Source organism: Periplaneta americana, chromosome 13, assembly GCF_040183065.1.
Source record: "Periplaneta americana isolate PAMFEO1 chromosome 13, P.americana_PAMFEO1_priV1, whole genome shotgun sequence".
In the NCBI taxonomy this organism is placed as follows: domain Eukaryota; kingdom Metazoa; phylum Arthropoda; class Insecta; order Blattodea; family Blattidae; genus Periplaneta; species Periplaneta americana.
In genome coordinates, this window is record NC_091129.1 from 57,695,912 (window position 1) to 57,709,099 (window position 13,188).

The window sequence follows — 13,188 nt, forward strand, 5'->3', positions numbered from 1 at the left end:
CATATCTCATGCCTGTGTTTTCCGAGGAACACATGACACACTGCCGTTCATCAATGAGAATTTTGTCTCTCACACCGATATTTTACAGATAACTCATTTTACGAAGAATCCATGACTCACAACTATAGCCTTCATCGATGAGAATTTTGTCTCTCACGTCGGTATTTTACATAAAAATATTTTACGCGGAATCCATGACTCACTGTTATAGTTTCATCGATGAGAATTTTGTCTCTCACGTCGGTATTTTACATTAAAATATTTTACGCGAAATCCATGACTCACAGCTATAGCCTTCATCGATGAGAATTTTGTCCCTCACGTCGGTATTTTACATAAAAATATTTTACGCGGAATCCATTTCTCACAGTTATAACCTTCATCGATGAGAATTTTGTCTCTCACGTCGGTATTTTACATAAAAATATTTTATGCGGAATCCATCATTCACAGCTATAGCCTTCATCGATGAGAATTTTGTCTCTCACGTCGGTATTTTACATAACAATATTTTACGCGGAATCCATGACTCACGGCTATACATCAGTGAAAGAACAACCATTAATTATATTAAACCTCAACTTCTTTCTGAGTTTTATTTTTCAAATTCTTTTAATGGTTATATGTAGGCTCCGTATTTCAGCTACCTATAAACTGGAATGAAGTTTCCTCATTCGAAGTATATGTGACGTTACAGCGCAGGTACAGGTACGCTCGTATACAAAATAGTTAAGCATCCTCTGCCAGCTTCCTCTAGAAAGTAAAAATCGGAACGCAGTCATAGTGATTAGTCTTATCGATCACTGCTCTTACTAGTCGTATTATTTAAATAACTACATCTTTGTGGCCGCTTAAAGATTCATTGCAGAGGAAATATGTCGTAGATAAGACGTTCAAGAGAGCAGGGTATTATTGAGAATATTTGAACTAATATTTTCACTGTCAATATAAACACCATAACATATAAATTTGGTAAAATATACGTAAAAGTGACAAAAAAAAGTGCACTAAAAGACACTGCAATACCAAAAGGCACAGAAAGTGTGTTAAACGTAATCTAAGAAACCAGTACGATCAAAATCTGAAAATTATGAAGATATTAACTCGACGTTTAGCCTGGATTTGTGTAGCCTACCATGATGTTCAGTGCCAACATCTCAATTAATAAATTGAATAATCTACATTTTAGAGAATTTATAGAGAAGTACCCACATAGAATATTACTGGGTTTTCAGTGATGAGCGGCATGCAATATCCTAATGAAACACGAAAAAATATAAGATATTATGAATATCTTGTACTACATCATGCACCAATAACGTCATGTGCTATTGAAAGAATTTATTGCAATCTAAAATAATTCCAAGTGACATCTGCATATGTTCAAGTTCCGTAACTTACGAATGGACGATATTAGCCGTATTCACTGCAAAGATCACGACGAAAATGAACATCACGGCTCAAGCATGTGTTTACCAGTATAGCTTCAGAATGTCGGGAGTTGACTGTACTCCACGAACACGCAGGGACGACGCGTTTGTTTATATTCTTATTCGTTGCAATACCTGTGTTCGGCGTACTGTATACTCAATGTGTCTTTAAGTTCAGTCTTTACGTAGGTAGCTGGAATAGGAAGCCTAGTCATATGAATGTAGTTAAATTTACTTTTTTTTTTTTTTTCTGAAAATTCTAGTCAAAATAATATTACATAATTGTCAGTATAGTTAAAGTGTAATACCTTTCGACAATTTATCACATTCTAATATTTTGATACTTTCATAATTGTTCCTCAAGTTAAGTATATTAATATATTTGCTCAGCAACAGTTCTACATTGCAGTCCACTGACCTTCACTTCGAGGACAACTTGGGGTCCATGAATCATAGTGTGAGAAACAATGAAGTAGCAAATTGACGTACTTAAACGATATTAAGGCGTTTTCGGATTGCCTATACTTCAAAGACAATGGATGTTATTCAACGTGTCCGTTAAGGAGGCGGTAGTGTATCACTGTCGTTTTTTGAGACACTTTCAAACCTAAATGACTGGAAATAACACTCGTAGCAAACAACGCCCTCTTTAATTTCTGTTGATATTTTCACATAAATGAAATGTATAAGTTGCCTAGTGAGCTTAGTTTCCAAGTCGTTGTCGTTGGTTTACTAATAACTGTCATGCATGCGAATGATCCGAAGTTGAAACTTGATCGAGGGCGACGGATTTTTATGCACAATATAATCATCAGCATAACTAGCTTTAGAACCGAATTAAATACGATAACAGACAAGAAGTCTTATATCGTAGCTTTAACGCACATAAAGTAGTCCTGCAATTGAGAGGAACGAAGTAAATGTTCGGCCATATTTTTCCCGACACATCCAGTTCCTTTTGTGGTAAGACGCGCAGCTTTGCATGGGAATAACTCACACCACTGCTTTTGTGATGGACGATTTACGTTCTAAACATGTTTTTGTGCTGTTCCAAGCGTTCGAGATCAAGTAGTATATCCATTGTTAGTTTACACTTTTCCAGAAATTTCTACTTGTCAAGGGTTACCTGTCCTGGGTTACCTGTTTTGAAGTTTGAAAGTTTGCGGCCCTTGCGGTGTTCCTCTTGGAACCCTCATCTTTACACTACCTTGGCGATTTCTCCTCACCAGGTACTGCGGGATCTACCTTCTTACGACTTGCCGGAGGAGACCAGGAATTCAGTCTCCGGGGCCTTCTCTCATCATTCATTCTCTGAACGCGTCCATACCATCTTAGAGCTCGTCTCCGATTGTGTACAGGCTCCTCCATGTACATTTCAGTCGGAATATACTCATTTCTCATACAGTTCATACTCTGGATAAAGAAATCCATTTCAAAGGCATCGATCTTCTGCTTCTGACCATTTGTTAGTGTCCAGCTCTCGCATCCGTAAGTTAGGATGCTTTCAACAGTAGCTCTAAAGACTATTCTTTTTGTTTCTCTGGACACACTGTCCTGTTTTATCTATCACTGACTGAAGAAATTTAAATGAATCTACTGCCTCGATACGTCCTAAAGCCAACTGTAAATATTTTTTCCTCCATTTCTTACAACTAGGTATTTTGTTTTAACTATATTGGCGACCTGACCCATTAAGAATACGTCTTTATCAGCTGCTTCATTTGGTACTATCAATCCTCTCTGTCCTGGGTTAGAATAACCTGATCATCCGCAAAGGGAAGTGAATTAATTACACGTTCCTTAACAGGAAAAACAATATCTTCGTATTGTCTACTTCAAAGCACAATATTAAATTTGGTTCTATAGAAATGTTAAGGAGAATAGGTGTCATTGAATATCCTTAGCGCAAACCCTCAAATGTTTGCAACTCTAATGGAAGGTTTTTAATTTTAAATGTAGCATTATAATTCCCATACATTCTTTTATCACATTTAAGGTTCCCATTTCCATTCGACCATCCTTTAATGATATTCAAAGGTTCACTTCGGCACAGTATCTTGGGCATTTTCCAAATCATCGGATATGAGATGGAGGGCTGTTTCGTGAGTGAAGTAAAGAATTATATGTTCTACATTTGCAGATTTTCAAAGCGAATAGCTCATGTTATAGGTAACAAACACTATAATACTATAATATCATATTGGTGGAAAGTTCATAGTTATTTCAGAAAAAAAATGTCCCCCCCCCCCAAATATTTATAAAACCTCTTATTCATTACTTATTGCAAGATCGTGATTTTTGTCCATATCTATAGGAAAACTAATAAAGAATAATTTATCCCTCTGGCGTATTTCAATAGTGTGGACGGTTTTTGTGTAAATTTAATTTTAAAAACCTCTGAATTCAAGCCACTGCACGGTGCGAGTTGGTTGCAACACAGCGCCAGAGAACAGCTCATCTAGCGAGACATACCGAGTTCGTTGACCTCTTACATCTGTATCATGAGAAGAGTGTGTTAGTGGCGATGTTGCCGGACTGCTGAAATTTCAAACTTAATTTTCTAATTAACTGTACAGTTACCCTGAAAAAGAATGAGACGATTCTTGCTCGTCGGAAGTTAAAGTTCTACAGCGCGGTTCACTCGATATCGACGTAGGGATACATAACATGACAGATAGTACAAGAATTGTTACAAGGACCACAACAAGGACAAGGACCAGAATAAGGATCACGAAGAAGACTGCCATTTAAGGCCAGGATTTCACAACATAGCTCGAGTCCCAAAATATCATTGCTTCACTGTACCGAATGGCAAATGCCTGCTAAGGGATCTACATTCTGGACTGCTGCTATCACTGTCTTGTCTCGGTAGCTCATATAGTAGCGTGCCGGTTCCATTGTATAACCGAAACGTCTCGTGTTCGATCCCAGGTAAAACTTTTTTTTATTGAGGTGTAATTAATTTGTTCAAAGTTCCTCGACTGTCTAATTTGTCGAAAAATATGGAATAATTTATGCCCAATTTCTGGGTCTTACAAGTGGGCTGAACCTCGTAAAAAAATAAATCTTACTTGGAAGTTAAAAGTATTCTTCCTCGAACAAAAATCATAAGAAACAAAAAGAGACCTGTTAACTTAAAATCTTGTCCACATGCCATCAGCTTCTATTACAGCTCTAAGTCGATCCGGCATGGATGTCACGAGATTGTGGAATAAGTTCTGATCCCCGGCGAGATCTTCCCAGGTGTCAACAACTTGATCCCACAATTCGTCTCGATTTCGAGGGCGTCGGTGGGCATAGGTGGCTATCCTTCTCTTTTTCAATTCCGCCCATAAATTTTCGATGACATTCAAATCAGGTGACTTCGGAGGCCAATTAATGATTTCGATCTCGGGTCTCCTTTGAAACCATCTTTGAATGCTTGCAGCATAGTGCACGGGATGGTTATCCTGCTGGAATAGCAATGTTCCTTCGGGAAAACGTTCTCGGGCGGAGGGAAGGAATATATTTTCCAGAATGTGCTCGTAAGTTTCCGCATTAAACCGGCCATCGATGCGTTCTATAACGCCAGGTCTATCGTAAGACATCCACCCCCAACACGATATGCTAAAGCGCCCCGATCTTTCACGTCGGTGCACATAGCGCTGATCATGTCGGAGACCATCCTCACGATAGACACGGACAGGACCTTCGTAATCACTCGAGATGGTAGTTTCGTCGGAGAAAATTACATTTCTCCAATCGAAATCCACTCGATTGGTAGCGAAGGCAAGACGGTCGACAGCTTGTGCTTCCCCCAATATTTCCATTTGCGCAGCCCTCCGGCTCCTAATACCGCGGTTCCTCAACCTGCTGATCACAGTCTGTGAAGAGCCGGGAAAGTTAGATGCTGCTCTTATTTCGTTAGCAGTCAGAAAGGGGTCCTGTCGAACTGTCTCGAATAAAAGAGCATCCTCTTCCAATGAAGAAATCCGCGGACGCCCAGGAATAGGGCGATTTTCGACCTCCCCAAAATTTTGGTAACGATGAACCCATCTCGCGGCTGTACTTCCAGGAACACCGACCAAACGGCCAGCAGATCTAGCCCCATATCCAGCCTCAACTAGAGCTATAACTCGCTGTCTCATGTCACGTCGGTTCGCCATTACGATGAGAAATGAGAGATGACGAAAATACTTTAGTGTAGACAATGACTATTTAACATGATATAGAATTATTGAAATAAGAGGCATCTTGCATAGTAAGAGTTAATAAATCAACCCTAAATTAAATATCTAAATAACAGGATATAACAGGAAGTCCAATTGTTGCGAAACTAATCAAATTAAATCTAATTACATTAAATAAACAAACCACAAGTTATGACATCACATTGCTACAGCTAAATTGTATGTTATTAACATAAGCATTGAATAGGTCCGTGGTTGTGCGTTGGACGACAAAACCAAACATCGAAAGTTCGAATCTTGCCGAGGAATGTAACTTCTTGCTTTTTATAATGTAAATCAGACTTATAACTACAATCTTTCATATTTCTTACATTATTTATTAATATTTTTTACAATATAATATTCTTACTGTTTATGGTTTATACATTTTTAATATTTTACTACTAATTTATAAAAATCTGTCTGATTTTCATCAAAATTGTGATTTCCATACCTACGACACTCGTAACAAAAATAGTTTAACTATTCCAGTTCACCACCTTACAAACACTAGTAGAACATATATGGTCTTTGGTATTAAAATATTCAACAGTTTGCCTGATGACATCAAATATACAAAAAATTCTCTGAAATTTAAGAATTATATAAAAACGAAATTAATAAAATTGTGGCCCTACAGTCTTGAGGATGCACGCATGGGCCGTTGAAATGAATAATGTTTTTTTTTATTTGACTTATTTTACATTAAATTGTAATTGTATATATTTGACCATGTCTATGCATACATTATGCCATCGACAATAAAGTTCTATCTATCTATCTGTCTGTCTGTCTGTCTGTCTGTCTGTCTGTCTGTCTGTCTGTCTGTCTGTCTGTCTGTCTGTCTGTCTGTCTGTCTGTCTGTCTGTCTGTCTATCTATCTATCTATCTATCTATCTATCTATCTATCTATCTATCTATCTATCTATCTATCTATCTATCTATCTATCTATCTATCTATCTATCTATCTATCTATCTATCTATCTATCTATCTATCTATCTATCTATCTATCTATCTATCTATCTATCTATCTATCTATCTATCTATCTATCTATCTATCTATCTATCTATCTATCTATCTATCTATCTATCTATCTATCTATCTATCTATCTATCTATCTATCTATCTATCTATCTATCTATCTATCTATCTATCTATCTACCTATCTACCTACCTACCTATCTACCTACCTACCTACCTACCTACCTATCTATCTATCTATTTATAGCCAACATTGAATTTGTAAAGAAAAGACTTTAGAAATCTCATATGGAATTTGTGATCTGTAGTGACATAAACATAAATTATCTCTCGGAACTTTTCCGTAAAAGTAAATCAAATTCACTCCTTGAAACTGGAAACCTTATTCGTAGGGTCATTTTCCCATAGCATACAAGCTGAAGTAACACAGCCATTGATAAACGTTTTGTACACAGAATTAGACTGAATTCCTATTCGACAGAACCTATAATCAATGGCTTGTCTGACCATGATAAACAAATCCTGTGTGTTTCCAATGTCACTGAACAATTTCAAAATATTAATTAAAAACTAAGAAAGGATCGTAATTGCTGTATCTAGTGATTATTTACATTTATGTCTACAAAATGAATCTTGGAAAAACATATATGATACTGGTACTACTGATATTAAGAGTAAATATATTGAATTTTTCACTTAATTTCATAATCACTTCAGTGGATGTTCTCCACTCAATGTTGTGAAAAAATTCAAAAGTTAAAACATGTAGATAACGCAGGGACTTCAAAATCTCATGTATTAAAAAGAAGAATCTATATGTAATGAGTTGCAATGTAATGATCCTCATGTTCTTAAATACTGCAAGAAGTACAGTGTAATTTATCAAAAATTATGAAAGAGGGAAATAGAATATATTTGAGTAGAAAAGTACAAAATTCAGATAATGCAATTAAACCTATTCGTAATATTATTAAATTTAAACTTGTAGATATCCTAAGAAAGAAAATATTTTTTCATTAAAACCAATGATTATAAAGTAGAGAATCCCAAATCTATTGCAAATTCTTTTAACGTATTATAGTATATAGTACAGAAATATTATTGACAACTTAAACATTCAAGATTTTGCAAAAGATACTGCAATTGGTTACTTAACAGATGTATTTAATAATTATTATTAATATATGTAATTAGTCAATAACTGCAACAGTGCTTATACATTCAATCATAACATGAATAAAATTGAATGCAAACACGTAGATAAAATAGTTAAAATTAACTGCAGGGGTGAGAATGAAATAATCCAAAGCCATACTTTGAACAAAAATTGTTTTTTGCGAGTGCATTTCTTACACATATGGGAAAGCTATTAATAAATTATTGTAATAATTACTCAACAAATGACATAGCCTAAGGACTCTAAACCTTTGTAAAAGTTTGTCTATTATTATATATTTTTTTAAATTTCATTTTAATTGTTAGTTTTTAATATATATGCATTTACATTGTATATATGTGTGTGTATAAATGTATTCATTAGATTAACGTTTATAATATTATAACTTGTAATTTTGTATTGTTTGCGATCATTAACACTTAATCTCAGGACTTTGTAAAACTATGTTTCAACGTGACTTAGCTATTTCAACGTTATTTAGACAAAAAAAAATTGTTGTGTAGACTAAGAATCGAACTCGCACTCTTCTACACAACACGCAGAAGTCTTGCCGTCTGAGCTATGGAAACGACATGATAGCTTTCCTTTCTGTGCGGAGTGTCGATCTAGTCATGAAGGTCCATTTTCGATTTAACTACACGATTTATGTATATATTTATCTTTTATTTACGTAATATTATCATATTTTTTGCAGTTTTTTAATTGAATTTCGGAACGATGCTAGTAACAAACCAAATAGCCTGAATTTAAGTAACTCAATATTCGTTATCTTGTGTATCGGTGCTCTGGTCTCCGATCATGCGCAGTGTCTTACATCTGAGACTTAGGAATATTCAATCGTCTCATCCTTTTCCAGGGAAACTGTACATTTAATCACAAAACGTAAAATAGGTTTTATATTCATTTCAGAGTCCCTTTTAACCTGCAAGGTTATTTCACTTTTACTCTGTATAGCTAGGATGCAGTAACTCGTTAGAAATTTTGGAAACTTTATTTTCTCAAATACGCATTCACTCGAATGGTTCTAGTGAACGAAATAAGACTGGTTGCTAACATTTCCAGAAGCAGTCGTTTGAAATTTTCCTGGGCTCGCCTAGTCTACCTTTGTAAATAATTCAATTTCTGAAACTGAATACCTGAAATACTGTGTTTATTGTCTCTATTACGGTATGAATGGCGAGGATGATAACTAGCAGAATCGAATTTCGACGTGGACGAGAAATGATTGGAAAATTTTGTCTGCAATTCCTTCCATTCAGAAACAAGATTACTTAACATGCTGTAAGTCTAGCATGGATCTCTCAGACACGTTTCGCCTATGAAGAAAATTATGCGTAGGATTTTTATTTCTTTTAAAAGTCCGCCCACTTCGGATAGATTCGTAACAGCATGATAATTGTAAACCGCAGAGGACTTCACGAAATATTGAAGTACGCATTGTTTGCCATTAAATTTACGTATATCTGAACAAATTTGAGTTTCTTTTATCTTAATAAATTGTTACTACCTCCGTGGTGTGTTAGTCAGCATGCTGGCTTCCAGATCAGGAGGTCCCGGTTCGAATCCCGGGCTCGGCTCTCGGTGAATTTTTCTTGAAGAAGAGGAATTCCCTGGGTGTCTGGAAATTTGTATGAATGTGAGTGTGATTGTGAGTGTGCCGGGTTAATATTAATTAACCAATCATCACAAATAAAAATAATACATCAGGACTGTCGCGGGTTGGCGAGTTGGTATAGCGCTGGCCCAAGGTTGAGGGTTCGATCCCGGGCCAGGTCGATGGCATTTAAGTGTACTTAAATGCGACAGTAGATTTACTAGCATGTAAAAGAACTCCTGCGAGACAAAATTCCGGCACATCCGGAGACGCTGATATAACCTCTGCAGTTGCGAGCGTCGTTAAATAAAACATAACAACAACTGTCGCTGGGCAGTAAACTGAACACACGTTTCAGCGTCACATTGTTGACAAGTAACTCCATCTGTTAGCACAACCATAAAGCATCTAATAGATGCTATAGAGTTACCAACAACGAAAAAAATAAAAAATAAAAAAAATAAATAAATTATATAATTATGCTAACCCTGGTACAACTAAAGTTAAGACGCAGCTTTGATGCTGTATGAAAGCCACAGTCTAAGTTCGAAATCCATTTGTGGCATGGATTTTTGTGAGTGCTTAATGTGACGTTCTGGGTTGCCTGAACCGGAAAATCTGTGTGATTCAATGTTGCTACAGTTTAATTGTATGATGGAAATATCCGAAATGGGTTATGCCTAACTACGAAAAATATGTAGAAAACACTCCAGAGAAAGATAGATAGAGAGAGAGGGGGGGGGGGAAGGAGAACGAATATTTACACTGAATATTCTCATATATTATCATGTATGAACGTTTCTCATTACGAAAGAAACATGGGTACAATGTTACGAGGTTTTCTTGATCAGAACTTGACCCCATTTTCAGTGGAAAAATTGCCAGATAACGTAGAAGAGGTCAATGGAAGCGATCTGTCTTACCGATATGTGATTAAATGCAATGTCCAGAAACAAAAGAAATCCGAATTTTCTAGGAAATCCGTAGGTTGGAATTGGACAAAAAAAAATCCAGGATTCTGGTAATGAAAAGAAAAGCCAAGTCTACTGGAGGTAATAAATTAGTTTCCAAAGCAGAACAGGGATTATTGGAAGCGATGTCTCAAGAATTGCGTTTCAAGCTCCCTTACGTATAAAAACATCCATTACGCCTCACTTGAAATGTCTTCGCGTTGCAGAGTTTGAGGATCAGTAGCTTATAATGACATAAATTTGGCATCGTTATCCTCTTGTAACTCCTATGACAATGTATTTGGTGGTTTAATTGCTCTAACATACTGGAACATGTGATGTACTTATGTTGTAATAATTGTTCGGTTCATATTTACTTTCTAATCTATTAAAATATTTATAGCCTATAGTTAGATTCATACTTATACAATGTTTGTGTTCATAGTATTTATTTCCGTAGCCGTATTTAATTACATTTAATTTACTTCAACTTCATCATCATCAGACAATTTTTTGTTCTCTTAACAGAATCTAACCTAAACTGAATTGTGATTTGCTTTTCAACTATACTAAAGACACTCTAGTGAATCAGGGTCAATCTGACGACAGGCGTCTATTTGAAACAATAGACTACATGATATCTGGCTGGCTGACTGGCTTTCGAGGGTCGGTCCCGGAACGGTTCCATGCACTTAAGCTTACATTGGCCCATTGTGCGCCGTATATACTGAGTCATTTGCAGAATTTGTATAACAAATGGCGTCCATCAATTCATATCCTTCCCATTATTGTATTTATATCGATAGCGTTGCAATGTGGACCGGGGTTCCTTCGTTATGTACGCTGCTGTACTCGCCAGGTAGACAAAAACGAACGACGCGGCACGTGCCATATACTCCGATACGAAACAACTTCACTTTTCCTTAAGTCATCCCGCATCCACTGTCTAGTAATAAACGTCACAAGAATTATTTCCTTCATGTGAAAGATTTCACATAGTAACAGCTAAAATACCGTGTCCATACTAGTTAAGTATTTAAAATGGAGCATGATTATGTCCAGATAAAGGTTTGTTTAATAATGTAATTGAGAAAAAAATTAAAGAAACATTTGATGTTATCAAAACTTCTTCATTTATGTCTGAGTTTATATTTCCTTAAATATGATGGCATAATTACTCTAGTCCAGTAAATCAGTCAGGTCTGTTACACCATTCTGCTCCTATAGGTACACAGTTGAAAAAGAAATCCCACAGATGTCAGTACAAGCCAGGATGATGCACAAAAAAAGCCATCTTGATTGTACTGCTATGTTTACCCATTTTGATTTGGCGAATTTGTGTGTCATGCTTTTGCTTTGTGTTTTAGTCTAAACGTGCATTTTTCTCTGTCAGATCTGTTTGTGTTGTCTTTTCCACAAATAACATCACATAGAGTCAAGGTCAAGAGGACATAATAGTACACTTGTGCAATAGTTAAGTTGCCATTTTGAAGGTTTTTAAGCAAAAAAAATTAGGTTAGCACATGCTCATGTTTGCTTTGTCATGTCTGTTACCTGTCAGATCTGTTACTCCATGTCATGTCTGTTACATCATTCAAAACAGCACCTTAATTTTTTCTAATTATCTATATTTAAAGAAACTAAGGCTCAAATATCTTCGCCTTAAGGGCAATCTACTAAGATAATTGTTACTGAAAGAATGGTTTTCTGTTAGTTACGGAACAAGTTATCTTCATATTAGCTAATAGATCTGATATTAAGATATTTAAAATATTTGTTAATTTTTGATCTGAAGTTAGTTCTGTTACTATTCTAAGATCTATTCACTGTTTAAAGAATATCTGATATAAAAATAAAGGAATTATTTTTCTACAAAAGATCCATTGTCTTGTCCTATAACACACCTGACATTTAGTCGTGCCATCGAAGATTCATTGGTACCTGTAGAGAATGCTGTAGAGCAAGGTGAGTGTACAGTGGCTCATTACCATGGCAGAGACATTGCACTTTATTAATACATGCAGAATATGCACTAAATAGTACTTTAATTTTGACGTTCTTAATCGTCCATTTGTTACACAAATTTTGCAAATGACCCCCTATATTGTTCCAGTCCGACGGTGGTCCGGATGGCATTGGTGAATCCGACAATGACAGGTGGGCCATTCTGCCTGACCCCCAGATTCCATTCTCTGACGCGTACCTGATACATTCCAGGGCCCGGAGACCCAATCCATTACTATATCAGCATCGGATATCCATTCTACCTCTTAAGATTTTATTCCAGTTTATTTTTAACTATTGCAGATGATGGATATAATGAGGGGGAAGTGGAGAGTGATAGTGGAATTAAATAGAGAAACGGGAGTACTCCGAGAAAAGGCTTCTAAGAGTCTGCATTGTTCACCACAAATTTCATGACGAGCGGCAGGAGATCGAAACCGGATCGGCTGGATGGAAGACCAGCACGCAAATCTGAGCCACAGACGCGACGTTAATGTAATACATGACATGTCACATTGGCAACAAACTATTACTCGTATAACCTAATCTAGAATCTACACGGAATTCGAACAAGATTGTGATTTTCATGAAACGTCAAACTGTGCGACTTAGCCGGTGCATACCTCGCGGCCGAAATTTATTTTTAATTACAGGTCATTCGTTATCTCGTGAAGCCAACTGCATGTGTGCGCTGTAGCTTATAGCTAGATCATGTCTGTAACAGATTGCCCATCCCTATGTTAAAATCGGCAGCACTTTGAAGAGAACATCCGCCAGCATCGCCATCCGTCCGCCGTAAACGAACACGAGATGGCAATACAGTCGCTAATGCAATTCAAAT

The 13,188-nt window shown here is 36.4% G+C and overlaps 1 long non-coding RNA gene across 1 annotated transcript in view; it reads right to left on the reverse strand.

Moving 5' to 3' along the window:
* The window catches only part of LOC138711979 (uncharacterized), a 686,293-nt gene that overhangs the window by 39,307 nt on the left and 633,798 nt on the right, over nucleotides 1–13,188 (reverse strand). The gene's annotated exons all lie outside the window — the stretch shown is intronic.